The 16,371-nt window shown below is 37.0% G+C and overlaps 1 pseudogene across 1 annotated transcript; it reads left to right on the top strand.

The window, feature by feature from the left end:
* Window positions 1-1,351: 1,351 nt before the first annotated feature.
* On the top strand, window positions 1,352-2,385 carry LOC306655132 (E3 ubiquitin-protein ligase RNF138-like; annotated as a pseudogene). Its single transcript has 2 exons — window positions 1,352-1,536; window positions 1,624-2,385. The product of its transcript is annotated as an E3 ubiquitin-protein ligase RNF138-like (transcript).
* Window positions 2,386-16,371: the final 13,986 nt, after the last annotated feature.

Here is a 16,371-nt window from a genome sequence, read left to right as displayed (position 1 = left end):
TGACCCTGATCTTGTCTAGATTTACATGGGGCTTCCTTGGACCTGTGGCTACCTAGTTATCAGTGGGGGAAACAGCATGTAAGAGACCAAACCCAACATGCAAGCACATTTTAAGCCTCTGCTCACATGATGTGCACATGGATCACATGGCAAAGTCCGAAGTCAAGGTACAAAGGAGATTCCTTCTACAGAGATGGAGTGAAAAGCAGAGAATGTTTGCTCAATAAAAATTTAATTCACTACAAAGCCAGATCTTGCGGGACCAAGGGATGTTGTTCTAGAGAGGGTGGGAAGAATTGGTGTTCTGTGGTGATACCCCAGGATACAGGTCACACTTAGGAAGTTGTGGGTATTTCAAAGAGCGGAAGCCCAAGAGAATGTAGAAGAGATTGAGTACATGCAGGAACTGAGACAGGAGAGGGAGATGGGGGCCAATATCTCAGGGAAGGAGGAAACCAAAAGATCGGGGTAGATTGGGGCAATATAAGAATCCTGCCCTCCTTGTTAGGATTTCTAGAGACTCCTGCCTTATCTCTTGGAGTCTCTGTTATCTTGTGGGGTAAAATAAATGATCCTTCTATCAGTCCTCTGTGCTCTCTAGGCAACCAGTATTATCTTCTCTGCCATTCAAGCATGTAAGAAAACACACTAACTCTCCTTTTCCTCATCATTTCTACTGCCCAGTGTAGCATCTAGTAAATCCTTATTGTATACACCCCAGGATGTGTGAACAACTGGGAATTCTTTTTTCAAAGTTACTTTACTTTCTTATGAGTCATAGTTATTGAAAGAATGGCACAAAATTATAAATGTGAAAGATCTACTGTCCATCCCCAGAAATTGTCACTCTTCATATTTTAATATACAGCCTTCTATATCCTATGAAAAAAATTACATGACTGAAATCATATAGTCTGTCATATTTAACTATTCAATACCAACTCAATAACATGATTTATCATATCTTTTTAGTGACTACATAGTATTTCATTGTATGTCTGTGCCATTATTCATTTGACCTGTCTCTGTTTTCAACAAGAGAAACAATATACTAGAGACTACCCTTTCCATGTCTTTGCTTACTGATATTTTATGAGCATAGATTGCTAGAAGTAAAATTATTGGTTCAAATTTATACCCACATGAAATTTTTGTACATGTTGTCAAATTTCCTGCCAGAATGGTTGTACCATATTTCATTCCCAATGGTGGTGTTTGAGAGTCGCTTTTCCTCACACACACTTGACAGCATTAGGTATTGTACACATTGACAATAGGCACAATTTTATCTATTTTCATTATGATAGAACAATGACTTTTTATTTCTTCATAAAAATATTTTGACGTCTGCGCAGGGAGTCCGGCCCCGGGCCGCCACCGCCACCTCGACCGCTGCCGCCACCATCGCCTACTTCTTCTGCCCCCGTCATGGCCGAGGAGCTGTCCGCGGCCACGTCCTACACCCAAGATGATTTCTACTGCCCGGTCTGTCAGGAGGTGCTCAAAACGCCCGTGCGGACCGCGGCCTGTCAGCACGTAACTGACAGGATTTCCGGATATTGAAGTGATAGTTTCCCTTTGTGTTACCCTTCTGTTCATTATTACTCGGTTATACAAGAGTGGAGTTTCTGTAGAAAATGTTTCCTGACTGCAATGAGAGAAAGTGGAATACATTGTCCCCTCTGTCGTGGAAATGTGACTAGAAGAGAAAGAGCGTGTCCAGAACGGGCCTTAGATCTTGAAAATATCATGAGGAAGTTTTCAGGTAGCTGTAGAGGCTGTGCAAAGCAGATTAAATTCTATCGCATGAGACATCATCATAAATCTTGTAAGAAGTCTCAGGATGAATATGGTGTTTCTTCTATCATTCCAAACTTTCAGATATCTCAAGATTCAGTAGGGAATAGTAATAGGAGTGAAACGTCCACATCTGATAACACAGAAACTTACCCAGAGAGTACAAGTTCTGGGCATCCCACCTTTCAGTGTCCCTGTGTTAAGAGTCAAATTTTACCAGACAGCGTTTACCTGATCACTGTAACAGTAACCACCTATTTCAGATAGTTCCTGTGACATGTCCTATTTGTGTGTCTCTTCCTTGGGGAGATCCTAGCCAGATTACTAGAAATTTTGTTAGTCATCTAAATCAAAGACGTCAGTTTGATTATGGAGAATTTGTGAATCTTCAACTAGATGAAGAAACCCAATATCAAACTGCCGTTGAAGAATCTTTTCAAGTAAACATCTGAAGCCTGTAGACATCTCTGCATCTTTGTACCTGCAAGTGCCATCTTTAAGGGGAAAACTACATGAAGTCACCGTTTCAGCAACTTGATGTGTATATTAATAAAACTAATTCAGTCTATTGTTTTAAAATTTTTAATGGAAAAAATAAAGGTTGGGCCACCCAAAAACTTTATCCTCTTGACAAGTTAAAAAATGACAGTTATGACATTACTTTAAAAGGATAAAAAGGATTGTATTTCACTAAGGTAGTAGTGAAAAGGGAATCCCTGTTTTACTTTTATCTTTTTTTATATTACATATTTTTGAATTTTTCATTATTATTATGTTGCTTTTGAAATTTGGTGCAGTTTCTCCTATTTATTGTACACAGGTATCACACAGTAGCAAATTCTGAAAGACGTGATTGATATAAACTTAACAAATCTGAGCCAGTTGCCAGAGTTGCAGAATGAAAACTTGAAGTGCTAAATGGAAGAATCCAAAGGAAATTTTTTAAACACAGATTATAGCTGAAGTATTCAACTATAAGAAAATTGTATTTATATAACATTTAGTATTTTTGAAGACTAATGAGATTTCTTTAATAATTTTAACTCTTTAAAAAGTAAAAGTTCATTGTAAAAACATTTCCTTTTTGCTATTAGAAGGAAATATCAAGAGAAAAATTTATTTCTTTTGGGTAGTTGGTAATTCAATCTTGTTTGTTTGACTAATTTGTGAGCTGAAGTACTAAGCTGAATAACAGTGGTTTTGCCACAGAATTTTCAATAGCCAGTGTTTCTCATTAGCTAAGATGAAACTTAGTAAAAACTTTCAGTTGGTGATATTATATTCTACAGATATACTTAAATGAGAAATTTAAAGAAATTCAAAGCTAAAGATATATATGTACATACACTTTTGTGTATATATACATAACATACATATACATATATATCTTTGCATGTAGTTTGTCAGGCTATACATAATTTTTATTAAGGATTTAAAAATGAACAAGCAATATAGGATTGAATATCTGATTTGATTAAAATTTTGTATATCACCAAATTTTTTAAAAGCAGTCAAATGCTAAGTGGTATAAGTTGGTTGCTATTACACCTTAAAAATTGAGTTTACACACAATTATCTGTTGTTATGGTGCTCATTTGTTATTCTCAAAAATAATGCGTGGCTATGATGTAGTGAAAACAGATTTTACCAGCCACAGTTTCACTACTTTGTAGTCAAAACTAAGTTTGTTCTTAATATTCTGTAATGGGAATCATAAAGTATTTTATAGAAGGGCCAAATCACAGAAAAAAAAAAGGATAAAGTTAATTCACTGACATTCCATACTAATATATACAATGTTTATGCTTTCTTTAAAATTACTAAAAGATCAAAATCTCAGTAGTTTGCTGCTAATATATACATATATTGTATAAAAAGGTATATTTTGGTTTTCTTAAAACCCTTGTTGACTTTTCTACAGTGAACATTTTTTTAAACTTGATTTAATAAAAATGTTAATTTTGGAAGTGAAGTTTTATAAAAACCTTTTTCAGTCAAACAGCAATGACTTTATTTATAGATAGTAATAACAATCACACAAAAAGCCATACATCTTAATGCCTTTGTTCTGTTATTCTAAGAGTGATGTTTACTGTATGCTTTAACATTTTCTCTGCAGTTAACATGAGTATAATTTTAAGAACAACCGTATGAGTTCTTTTTAGAAAGGTACTTCGACCATAGTTTTTTTTTTTTTTTTTTTCCAGTTTAAAGCAATAACTTTAGTAGTAGTTTCTTTCAAAGTTTAATATGTCTGATATGTCAACCTAAACCATTCTGAAATTTGCAAACTTCTTTAAAGGAAAGTTGTTGTAGAGGTCATCTTGATAAATTGTGTTTTGAAGTTTTGTGAATGAGTTAAATATTAATAGTCTTGTGTGTTTTACATATAAGATTTTTCATAAGGAAAATATTTACTTTGGTATTTGCTTTTCTCTGGGAACTCAAGTGTTGGAAATAATTGTTTAAAATCTCCCCTCCTTTGTCAGTGGGTTGAAAATAGGGATAAACCTGTACACATTTAATTCATGGAAATTAGGTTCATGGGGAAAAGTTCTTATTTTAAATATTTGTCAGGATAAAGGAGGGAAACTGTATTAATACTGATACCTAAATTTCACAATACCACTTAGGAAAGCCTTTTCTCTCAGCATATTACAGTTTATGTTGTTTGTTTAAACAGAGTCTTATTTGAGATGTATTGCTTTATTTTTCAATTAAAAGTGGTTTTCTCCTAAAAAAAAAAAAAAAATATTTTGAACTATAATTCTCCTAGCAGAGCTATCTATATATAAAAGGATAGAACACAGATATTTTAGGAGCAAGGAATTATTAAAGATAGAAGCTGAAATGAATAAATTAGATAGTAAAAGGTAAATAAGCTTAATAAATGAAAATAAAAGCTGGAGTTTTTTTTTAAGATTAAAAAGAAGAGGGTAAAAAACTAAAAAAATGGGAAAACTATCAAGCATGAACAGAGAGAGAGAGGAAAGAGAGAGATCCAAGTGACACAATGCCAGCTGTCAAATATAGGGTCTATACTGCCACACATACACAAGAATTAAAAATTACTGGAAAATTCAATGCTAAATTGTATGTAAACATGCCAAAAATTACCTGAAATTAAGGGCATTCCTTCAAAATAAAATGTCCTAAAATTGACTCTAAAGAACATATAAAACAGAATATACTGAAATCCCATTGATAAAATGGAAATGTCGTAAATGATCTATATCCCCCAAGCAACTTTGCCCCAGATGATTTTATGAGTGGGTTCTAGAAAATCTTATTAAAAAGACTACATTTTTGTGTTATTTAAACTAGCATCAAAAACATGCAATTTATAATACAGAAATGCAATGCACTCTATAATATGAAAATAGACTTAGGCACTTACAAGTATGAAAGTCTTTAATAAAATATTAGTAAGTCATACCAGCAGTATTAAAAGACTTACGCATCAGGACCATGGAGGGCTTATTCCAGGAAGAATGATTGGCTCAACATTAAGAAATCCACCTTGAAGCAAGCATTCTGTAATCCATCAAGTGGTAAAAGGGAAGAAGCATATGATCATCTCAATAAATGTCAAATATGCATTAATTAAAGTATAACCTCCATTCCAGATGATGATCACAACAACAGTGACAAAAATAATGATGACGAACACTTCAGTAAGCAAAAAACAGGAAGATCAAGGACACTTGTAAAAATCAGAAGCCATAAGCAGCAAAATTAATGGTGAAACATTAAACATTGAAGGGTATATCTACACATTGAAGGGTATTTCTATTCACTAAGGGGCACACTCTTCTTGTCTCTAATTAAAATGTTTCTGGGGTCTGAAAACAATATCATTAGGAAAAAACATATTATTAGGTAAGAAAAAAAAATGAAAGGGCAGATGTCAAAAGAAACAGCAAATAATCTTTATTTCTAGACTATATTCCTTTCGTCCTAGAAAATTCAAGAAAACAACTGAAAATATTATAGAAACTAATGAGAAGTCAATAAAGTGGTTCAATACAAAAAACACATAGACAAATCTATGACCTTCTTATATTCCAACCACAACCAGTTATGAAACACAATTTAAACACTCTCTCTCTTTTTTTTTTCCTCTTTTTGAGGTGGTAGGGACCGAACCCAGGGCCTTGTGCTTATAATGCAAGCACTCTACCGACTGAGCTATCTTCCCAGCCCGCGAAAGGAAATTTAAAAAGAAGATTCCATTTGTACTTGCATAACCATAAAATGCCTCCATGTGACCCTAACCAGAGACATAAAAAATTTGAGTGGGGGCTCGGGATATAGCTCAGTTAGTAGAGTTCTTGCCTTGCATGCACAAGCCTTGGTTTCAATTCCCAGCACCGGGCGCGCACACACACACACACACAAATTGAATAAAAAAGCTAGAAAATAGTTTGAAATGGAAAAAAAGGAACACTAAGTAAGTTGGAGAGTTATACCATACTGTATAAAGATGTTAGTTTTCCCTGAATCATTTTATATACTTAATATCCTTGTGGGATTTTGATTAGGACTTGAAATATTGATTCTAAACATCATGCCTGTCTATAAGAATAAGCCATTCACAGTGGTGCACACCTTTAATCCCAGTTACTCAGGATGCTGAGGCAGGAGGATTGCAGGTTCAAGGCCAGCCTCAGAAATTTAGCAAGACCCTGTCTCAAAACAAAAAAATAAAAAGAGCGGGGAAGAAAAAAAGGCTAGGGGTGTAACTCAGTACTAAGCACCCCTGGGTTCAATCCACAGTAGTGTCCAAAAAAATGAAAAAAAGAAAGAAAAAGGAAAAAAAAATATGCCTGAAGTGAGTCAAGAAATTTTTGGACAGGTTCATAGCCACACAGAATAAAGACTACATTGCCCAATCTCCCTAGCTGCTAGAGGCGTTCATGTGATTAAGTTCTGACCTGTGGAAGTGTTTTGTTGCTATGTCCAAAAATCTTCCTTAAGAAGCAATTTACAATAAAGAAACTGTGGTATATATATACAATGGAATATTACTCAGCTATAAATAATAATAAAATTATGGCATTTGCAGGCAAATGGATGAAATTGGAGAATATCATGTTAAGTGAGATAAGCCAATCTCAAAAATCCAAAAGAAGAATGATCTCACTGATAAGCGGATGATGACACTTAATGGGGGGTGGGAGTGGGACAAGAAAGGAGGAAGGAGGGACTGTAGAGAGGGAAAAGAGAGGTGGGAGGGGTGGGGGGGGAAGGAAAAAAATAATGGAATGAATCAAACATCATTACTCTATGTAAATTTATGAATATGCAAATGGTATGCTGTTACTCCATGTACAAACAGAAACAATATGTATCCCATTTGTTTACAATAAAAATAAATTAAAAAAAAAAAAAAAGAAGCAATTTACAGGGCCATGCTTATAGCTCAGTGGTAGAGCACTAACCACAAGCATGTGTGAAGCACTGGGTTTGATCCTCAGCACCACATGAAAATAAATAAATAAAATACAGGTATTGTGTCCATCTACGACTAAAAAAATATTTTTTAAAGAATCCATTTACATGCATCCTTTCCCGTTCCTCTTGCCCCCTTTCCTATTCTACTACTTGGAACATGAATTCTAAGGATGAAAATGTGCAGGTTAAACTTTGAAGATGAAGCTTGCATTATAATAATGGCAAAGCAGAAAGCTGCAAGAAGCCTGGGTTCCAGAGGTTTTCATGAAAAGACAGAAACCACATTAGCTCCAGATTAACCTGGGACTTAACATGAGATAGAAATGAACTCTTCTATTTAAGTCACTGTTATTTGGGGTTTTCTTTGTTCACAGGTAAATCTAATCCTATTAAAATAACATTGCATATTTTCCCTCATGCTCATGTAATTATATTCATGCCCACAGATTATTTTATATAGTCCTGTGTCAGTGTTTTAGGAGAGGGAAAAAAAAAAAAAAAAAACTTGCTTCATTTTGCTTTCCTCTTTGTAAACTATTATCAGTATCAATAGGTTGAGATCTAATTCATGGCTTTTGATGGCTTCAAAATATATCCGAATTTATTCCCCCACCCTCTCACTAGTGGACATTTGCTTTATTATCAATTTTTTTTTCAGTATTAACAAACGATAAGCCTTGTCCTTGTGTCCTGGTGTTATTGTTTCTGGGGAATCAAATCCTACCAGTAGGTAGCTGAGTGAAGGGCATTTGTATTTTAAATTTTAATAGATGTTACTAGATTGCTTCCAGAAAGCCTGAAACACTTCAATTTTCATCAGCAATGTATGAGAGCACCGTTTCTCCACATCCCCCCAGTAATAGCTCCTCTTTATTTTTTCGCAGTCTGGTGAATGGAAAGTGTTGATACTTCAATTTGTTTTTCCCAGACTATTAATCAGTATCAGGTAATATAAGACTCCAATATCTTCATAGTTTTCAAGCATTTACTGTTTTATATAACAAGATCACTTGATCCAAATCAAACAAAAACCTATAGGATTCTAAACAGAATTACCATGAATAGATATATCATAGATTTAGAGAAAATTAAAATTTTGGTATTAAACCTTCTCAACCAAGAACATGACAGACTTTTTATTGGTTTAGTTCTTTTATGTCTTTCAATAAACTTTAGATTTAAATATAGTGCCCCCTATGCCTTCTTGCTAAATTTATTTTTTAAATATTCTGTAGTTTTTTAAAGCCTTATTTTTCTATTTCTAGGTATTTATTGGTAGGATAGAGGAAAAACTATGGACTTTTAAAATATATTTATCTTATAATGAGACACCTTATCAAATTATCTTATTCATATGCTCTGTTTAACTGGAAGCTCTTGCATTTTCTTGTTAAACAATAACATCGAAAAGAAAGGAAAAAACTGTAATACCAGTGACTCAGGAGGCTGAGGCAGGAAGATCACAAATTTGAGGCCAGCTTCAGCAACTTAGTGAAACCCTGTCTCAAAATAAAAAATAAAATAATCAGGGCTTAAGATGCAGCTCAGTGGTAAAACACCACCCCTGGGTTCAATACCCAATACAAGAAAGAAAGAAAGAAGGTGGGGGGGGGGGGGGTCTTTATTCCCAAAGCGTATGTCAGCTATTTCACTTTCTTTGGGGCATTTTCTAGACCCTCCAAGACCATAATGAGCAAGACCAGGCCATGTTTCTTGGTTTTTATTCTTCTCCTTCAATTGCTAATGTTCCTCCACTTCTGCTTCTAGTTGGTCTTCATCACATCTTACTTGAGGGCCAGAATAATGTCTGACTTGCCAACACTGTACTCCTACCACTCAGAATAGGGGATAGACTACAAAAATGACAAATATGTATATTTCAAGGAAAAAGTGGTCAAATGTTGAGTTGGCTCTATGATCAAAAAAGGATTCAAATATGTGTTTTAGATCTAGAAATAGGAACAATGTTGGTGAACTTAGTAACCATATTTCAGTGGCGGGAAGAGAAGCCACAAGGCAGAAATTGTATAATGAAGTATGCTAGGCCCAAGAGAACTTTCTGTGTAAAGATTAAGGGAGCTTGTGGTCCTCTGGTCCTCTAGTGTTTGTGGAGTGCTGGAAACCCTTCAGGATGGCTGGAGTTTATGGTGCACATGCAAGAAACATGCGAAGAACTGGATAGCCATGGACAAAATGCAAGCTAGAGTTCCTTTTTTAGAAAGATCACTCTTCTAAAGAAAACCGAGTACCATTTCTTGAACTCACCCCGCTTGATTGCCTTTCCTGTCCACCCTCTCACTGCCTGCAGACTGCTGCCACAATTTCTTGGTCTCCTCCCATTCATTCTTGTCCTTTGTCAATCCATTTTTCATGCCAGCTCTCAGAGTAATCTCTTGACTTTATTTCTCTTGTAGTTTTTGTTGCATTTTTGTATTGCACAGTAGTCCCTCCTGGATTACAAATCTAATAAGACTGTTCTGTTTAAAATAAATTACTAGATATCAGTAAAACATTAACCCGGTTTCAGTGAGATGTAGCCTTCCCAGGTGAGCTCCCCAAGGCATCAGCATCCATCCTTAGGTTGACAGAACCTGTACCTGGGGAATAATCTATTCTTGGGGCTCCCAGGAAGAAACATGCACCAGGAAAACAATTCAATGAAAATCCAATGGTCATTTGAGAATATAGAGTTCCTCAAAACTGAATTTTCCCCCATGTTGAAGTCAGTTCAAATGGTGCTAAAAGCTGGTAATAATGCTTATTCATTCCTCTTCTGAATGTTCACTACAGGAAGACCTGATGTTCTGTCTTCTGGGATGAGTGGGTGAGTTCTCTGAAACTCTAGTCTGCAGATCTGTCTAAGGAATGAATCAGGCAAATTTGGATGGGATTGGGCGAAAAGGTTTCTTCTTGGAAGACTTCACATTCAGATCACTTCAAGGCTGGATTCAGTAATAATAAGGGTGATGATGTGACAGAATGGTTTTCCTTCCATATATTCCCCATTTTTCTCAGAAATTAGATAATAAGGTATTTCCTCAGAGCTTGGCAACTCATGAAGCTGAGGTTATGAAATGAGCCCTTTAATCAAGTAATTCAAGACTGGGAAGGAGATAGCACCCTTGCAACATAATAAGACTCAGGAAAAATGCATCCATTCATTTAGCAAGTATGTGCCAGACACTGTTTTAGGTACTAGAGATAACTGCAGTGAACAGAACAATAAAAAAATCCCTACACTTAATAGCACATACATTCTCATGGCAACAGGGAACAGACAATGCATAAGTAAAATACCTAGTACATGAGATGGCAATCAGCCTGCAGAGTAAAGCAAAAGAGAAAATGGGTAGAAAGTGTTATAAGGGCAACAGGTTAGCAAGAAGATGGTTATGAAAGCCCTCCCTGAAAAGTTGTTTTTCTGTTAAAGATGTAAGGGAGGTAGGAAAAGGAGCCTCGTGGCTATCTGGGGTAGCAGTATTCCAGGAACAGAGAAGAGCAAGTGCATAAACCCTGTGGTTAGCATACTCTGGCATATTCATGGAACTCAAGAGGGCCAGTTGGTCCAAAATAGCATGAGTAAGGGGAAGACTAGCAGGGCAGAAGGTCAGAAAAGTAATGGAACAAGATCAGGTATGGTCTTGTTGGCCATCATGGGGCTTTATCTTTTAATTCTTCCCTCAATGGTAGCACAGGTAGCACAGGCTTTGTCAGAGTCTGCATGTATTTTGAAAATAGAGCTGATGGAATTTACTGACAAATTGAATATCAGGTGAGAGAATGAGAGATGGGTCTGGGTCAGGGATGATTTCAGGTTAGCCTGAATGACTGGAAGCATGAAGTGGCTGTTTACTGGCCTGGGAAACCAGCTGATGAGCAAGTTTTGAAGAAGTTTGGAATTTAATGTTGTATGTGTTACATCTGAAATGCTGTTGGACAGCCAAAGGAGGATATCAAGCAAATATTTATATATAGTATAAATATTATAATATTATAATTTATATATAAATATATATAATATATATTATAATATATATAATATATATTATAATATAATTATAATCATATTATAATATATAATATATAATTATAATTATATATTATATATAATATATAATTATAATTATATATATAATATATAATTATATAATTATAATTATATTATAATATATATAAATATATATAATATATATATATACTAAGAGCTCTTGGGTGAAACTTGGGTTGAAGATGTAAATTTGAGAGTTTTTTAAAACCATAAGACTGCATGAAGTTACCAGGAAGTAAGTGGAGCTAGAGGATCAAAGACGGAGCCTGGGGATACCAAGACTTAGATGGGAGATGAGAAAGGGCCTACCAAGAAGATTAAGAGCAGTCACTAAAGGAGAGGAGAATGATGAGAATGTAATGACATGGAAACCAAGCATAGAACACGCGTCCAGGAGTGCAGAATCATCAACTGCGCAAAATGCTAAGAGAGGTCTTAACAGCCAAGCAGAATGCTGCAACAGAGACATCCTCGTATCTCAGGGATGGCAGCTATATACGTTTATCTCCTATTCACATTAAGGACACCTGGCCCCAGAGAGGAAGAATGAAAAGACAGAAACAGTGGCTCTCGGTTCTGTGAAGGTAGTCAGTGTTCTTATGTTGACCGAGGTGGAGTATCTTGAACTTGTGGTTTCCAAGTTCATGCTGAGGGTCACTGTCCAGGTAGTAAATGAGGTGGGAGATGAGGATACTTCATGGGAAAGTATATTGATTACACACTGGCAAGAAATAGAGGGCACACTAAAGTCTGGTAATTTGAGAAAAGTTTAATAAAGAGACTACTTATAAAAGTGAGAACAAGGGCTGGGGGTGTAGCTCAGTGGCAGAGCACTTGCCTAGCACATGTTGAGGCCCTGGGTTCAGTCCTCGGCACCGCATAAAAATAAATAAATAAAGTAAAGGTATTTTGCCCATCTACAACTAAAAAAATTTTTAAGTGAGAACAAGGGCAGAAAAACTGTAAAGGTGTGTTGCCATACCCTGAGATGGTTGGCAGTGAGAGCTGTCACTGTGTCTGGGCAAGAGGCAAGAGAAACCAATGGTTAGTGGAACTAGAACTCCATCAGGGGAGGAGAGATGCCTGGGTAGAGGAAAGTGGCCAACTCAAAGCAACCCCACAAGGGGAATAAATACCTCAAACTCACTCTCTTCCCTTCAGTTGCCTGAGGTACCTCCCATTGACTCAAGCCAACCAGAATGGAGGCTCATTGATAGTGGTCCTAATGGTTAAGCTCCAGAGGTATGAGCAGAGTGGAGAATGGTGAAAGTGTATCTGGAGGACTGATGTTCAGCACAGGAAGATTCTGGAGTCAGGTGTGGACTTACCACCCACAAGGCATTGTCCAAAACCAAGTTATATTGCCACATCTGATTACGAATCAGTCTGGAAAATATGGTTCCACCAGTGCCCAAGAGAAAGAAGAAAGCGATTTTGTTGAACAGCTAACCTCTCTCTATCATATAGTCAAGCAATTTGAGAACTGATGTTTGATCTTCAGATTTATCTGTGTAGAGACCAATGGTAATCTGGGTTATGTAGTCTAGGTAGAGTGGTGGGTATGAAAGTCTGATTGGTGTGGGTCCAAGAGAGAATGGGAAGAGGAGAATTGGAGGCAGCAATTGTTTAAAACAAATGCTTTCAGTAGATTTTACTGTAAAGAGAAGCAAAGCAATGAAGTAGTAGCCAGAAGGGTTATAAGATAAAGAGTTTTGCTTTGTTTTTTCTACAGTGGAAAAATAGCAGCATGTTTTTATGCTGATGGGAATGTTCCAGTAGAGAGAAAAATTGATGATGCAGGAAAGAGGGAAAATTGCTGGAGTGATGTCCTTGAGTAAGCAACAAAGGATGGGATCTGGTGATAAGTAAAAGGTTGGCCTTGGACAAGAAACCCAGGCCATTCATCCAGAGCAAATCAGGAAAGCAGAATACCAACGGAGTCCTGGGAGGGAATAAATGGGGGGTAGTTGTTGAAGTTCTTTCCTAATCTTTTGTGTTTTCTCATTGAAACAAGAAGCAAAGATATCAGCTGGGAGTGAAACTGGGTGTTTGGACAGAATAAGACAGTATAATATAGTTGCCTAAGAAAGCTTAAGAGGGGCTGCGTTTGTGGCTCAGTTGTAGAGTGTTTTGCCTGGCATGTGTGAGGCACTGGGTTTGGTTCTCAGTACCATATATGAATAAAATAAAGACCCATCAACAACCAAAAAATATTTAAAAAAAAAAAAAAAAAAGTGTGAGAGACGCTGCCCAACTGACTTCCCAGTGAAAATGGTCCAGTCGTTTCTGAGATTTTCCACTCTGAGTCCTCCGTCTGTGAAGTTCTCCCATCCTGCTTTTCTCCATTCTACCTGTAGACTTCTCCTTGCCCTAATCCAGAATCAAAATTAGCATAATAAATAATGCCTTCCAGCACTTGTCTAAACATTTCCATGTATTCAGTCATAATAACTCTGTGAAGTCAGCACGACTATTATCAACCCCATTTTATAATGAGGAATCTGAGGCACAATGTACCTAACAGTAGATGTCTGAGCTGAATTTGAACTCAGGCAGTCTGGCTCTAGGGTCCTTGCTCTTGCCCTCTATTGGCATCAGATTAGCTATTTTGCTGCTGCCATTATTCTGCCTCCCCCACACCACTTTACAATCCAGATTGTTAGCCCTTGAACTTCCTAGTCAGTCATTGTTCTGTTGTTATTAGCCAGCGAAATTCCACTACTTAAGAATGGCTCCACCGCCATTTTCTGTTTGTCTCCCCTGTTCTCACTCTTGCGCATGCGCTCTCGCTCATTTCTCTTTCTCTCATTCTCTCTCTCACTTTCTCTCTTTCTCTTTCACCTTGCGGACAGACACTCTGCCTGTCTGCTTAATAAAGTCTCTTTCGTGAGTTCCCACATCCAGAGTGGTTTCTGAGTGCTTTTACCCTCTACATGCACAATTGGCCCTCCATATCCAAGAATTCTGTATCCATGGATTCTACTGACTGTGGATCAAAAATATTCAGAAAAAAACCTGCACCCATACTGCCATACACAGATATTTTTCCTTGTTTATTCCCAGAATAATGCAGTATTTATGCTATATAAATATGTTGACATAATATTTACATTGTTTAAAATATAATAAGTAGTCTAGAGATGATTTAAAGTATACAGGAGGATGTGCTTAAGTTATATATAAATACTACATACATATATATATAGGACTTGAACCTTCACAGATCTAAATATCTACCAGAAATCCTGGAATCAATTTCCCACAAATAAGAGGGACTTCAATAAATCTATACGTGTTAGAAGTGTCAGAGAGTGGGGCTGGGATTGTGGCTCCGTGGTACAGCACTTATCTAGCATGTGTGAGGCACAGGGTTCAATTCTCAGCACCACATATAAATAAGCAAATAAAATAAAGGTCCATCAACAACTACTAAAAATATTTAAAATAAATAAATTTTTTTTATTTGCGGTGCTGGGGATTGAACCCAGGGCCTTCTGCTTGCTAGGCAAGCACTCTGCCAACTGAGCTATCTCCCCAGCCCAAAATAAACAAATTTTAAAAAAAGAAATGTCAGAGAGTGATAAACCCTAGAAGGAGTTGTGTTTAGCAGAAATAGATAAAATCTCAACAGGTATATGGCCAGGTAAGTGGAGATGAGATTCTGTGCTTGGGAGAAGTTTGATAAGGACTTGATGGTGGCCTCAGAGAGCCTAGGACAAAGAGCAGAGCCAATACCATGGGTACAGGGGCAAGGTAAGTAGGCTGGGGAAGACATTCACTAGTCTTCCCTCTCCTGCTAAGACTTTGCAGCAATCAGCATATAATGCTTTATTTAATCTTTTTCCCACCTTGGGGGTGCTGGGGATTGAATCTAGGTCCCTTCACATGGTAGACAAACACTCTTCAACTGAGCTAGCTGTTGATTTAAACTTAATTTAATATACTTTGGTTTCCTTCTGTGTCTAACTTGTTTCCATCATAGAGGGAGGGCATGGTGCTAGTGAAAGAATGGACATTTTTTTAAGCTGTCTGTTTTATCTCAACTCCCTAAGGTCTCCCTCCCAGTGATGGGAACAAAGCCCTTAAAGCTGTTCCAGGAAACAGCCCCAAACAGAGAATAAAAGGGTAAATTGAGCAAGATAGTGCTCAGACAGTTAAGATATATAGGATATAAGATTACCAGAAACTGTTGACCAGAATCTATGCCCTGTTGTAAAACATTGTGAAACATGTTGTATGTTATCAGCAAACCCAGACCCCCTTTGGAATTTCCCAGCAGCTTGTTCCCCTTTTCCCTTCCGTGTGCTACCCCTCCCGATGTGTGGTTTCTGCCTTTATAAACTTATAAGATTTTCTGCTAGGGACTCGACTCCTCGACTCCTGCATGAGTCACGAGTTGGGTACCAGTGTGCTGGAATAAAAGCCTCTTGCGGTTTGCATCAAGTGACGCCTCCTGCAGTTGATTGGGGTTGTCGTCGATCCGTGGGACAGAGTTAGGGTCTCCTTTTTGGGGGTCTTACACTAGTAAACAAGAATTTAGACTCTTCACTTTTGCCTGCAAGTGTTCAATGGGTGGCTAAAAGCAGGAGTAAAGATGGCATCTCTGCCTCCATGTTACATTCATCTCCTTTGTACTATGTTACCTTGGATTTCAGGAACAAGGCATGATTCCAAAAACATCTTGTGATAAGCAGAAACTACCACCCAGACAATAGCAACTTTCTTATCCTGGATAAGTCCCGACTTGATCAACCTGAGATAATGATGGAACAGATCAAACCTGATCAAGATTGCCTGCTTTGCAGTGTGGAGATTCCTTAGAAAACTTGGAATGGACCCACCATTTGACCCAGCTATCCCCCTCCTTGGCCTATACCCAAGGACTTACAATCAGCATACTACAGAGATACAACCACATCAATGTTCATAGCTGCTCAATTCACAATACCAGACTGTGGAACCAACCTAGATGCCCTTCAATTGATGAATGGATAAAGAAACTGTGGTATATATATATATATATATATATATATATATACACACAATGAATATTACTCAGCTATAAAGATAAT

This window comes from Sciurus vulgaris (genome assembly GCF_902686455.1).
Source record: "Sciurus vulgaris genome assembly, chromosome: 2".
NCBI classification, from domain to species: Eukaryota; Metazoa; Chordata; class Mammalia; order Rodentia; family Sciuridae; genus Sciurus; species Sciurus vulgaris.
Note: the sequence above shows the minus strand (reverse complement) of the source record. Positions and strands in the feature narration are given on the sequence as shown.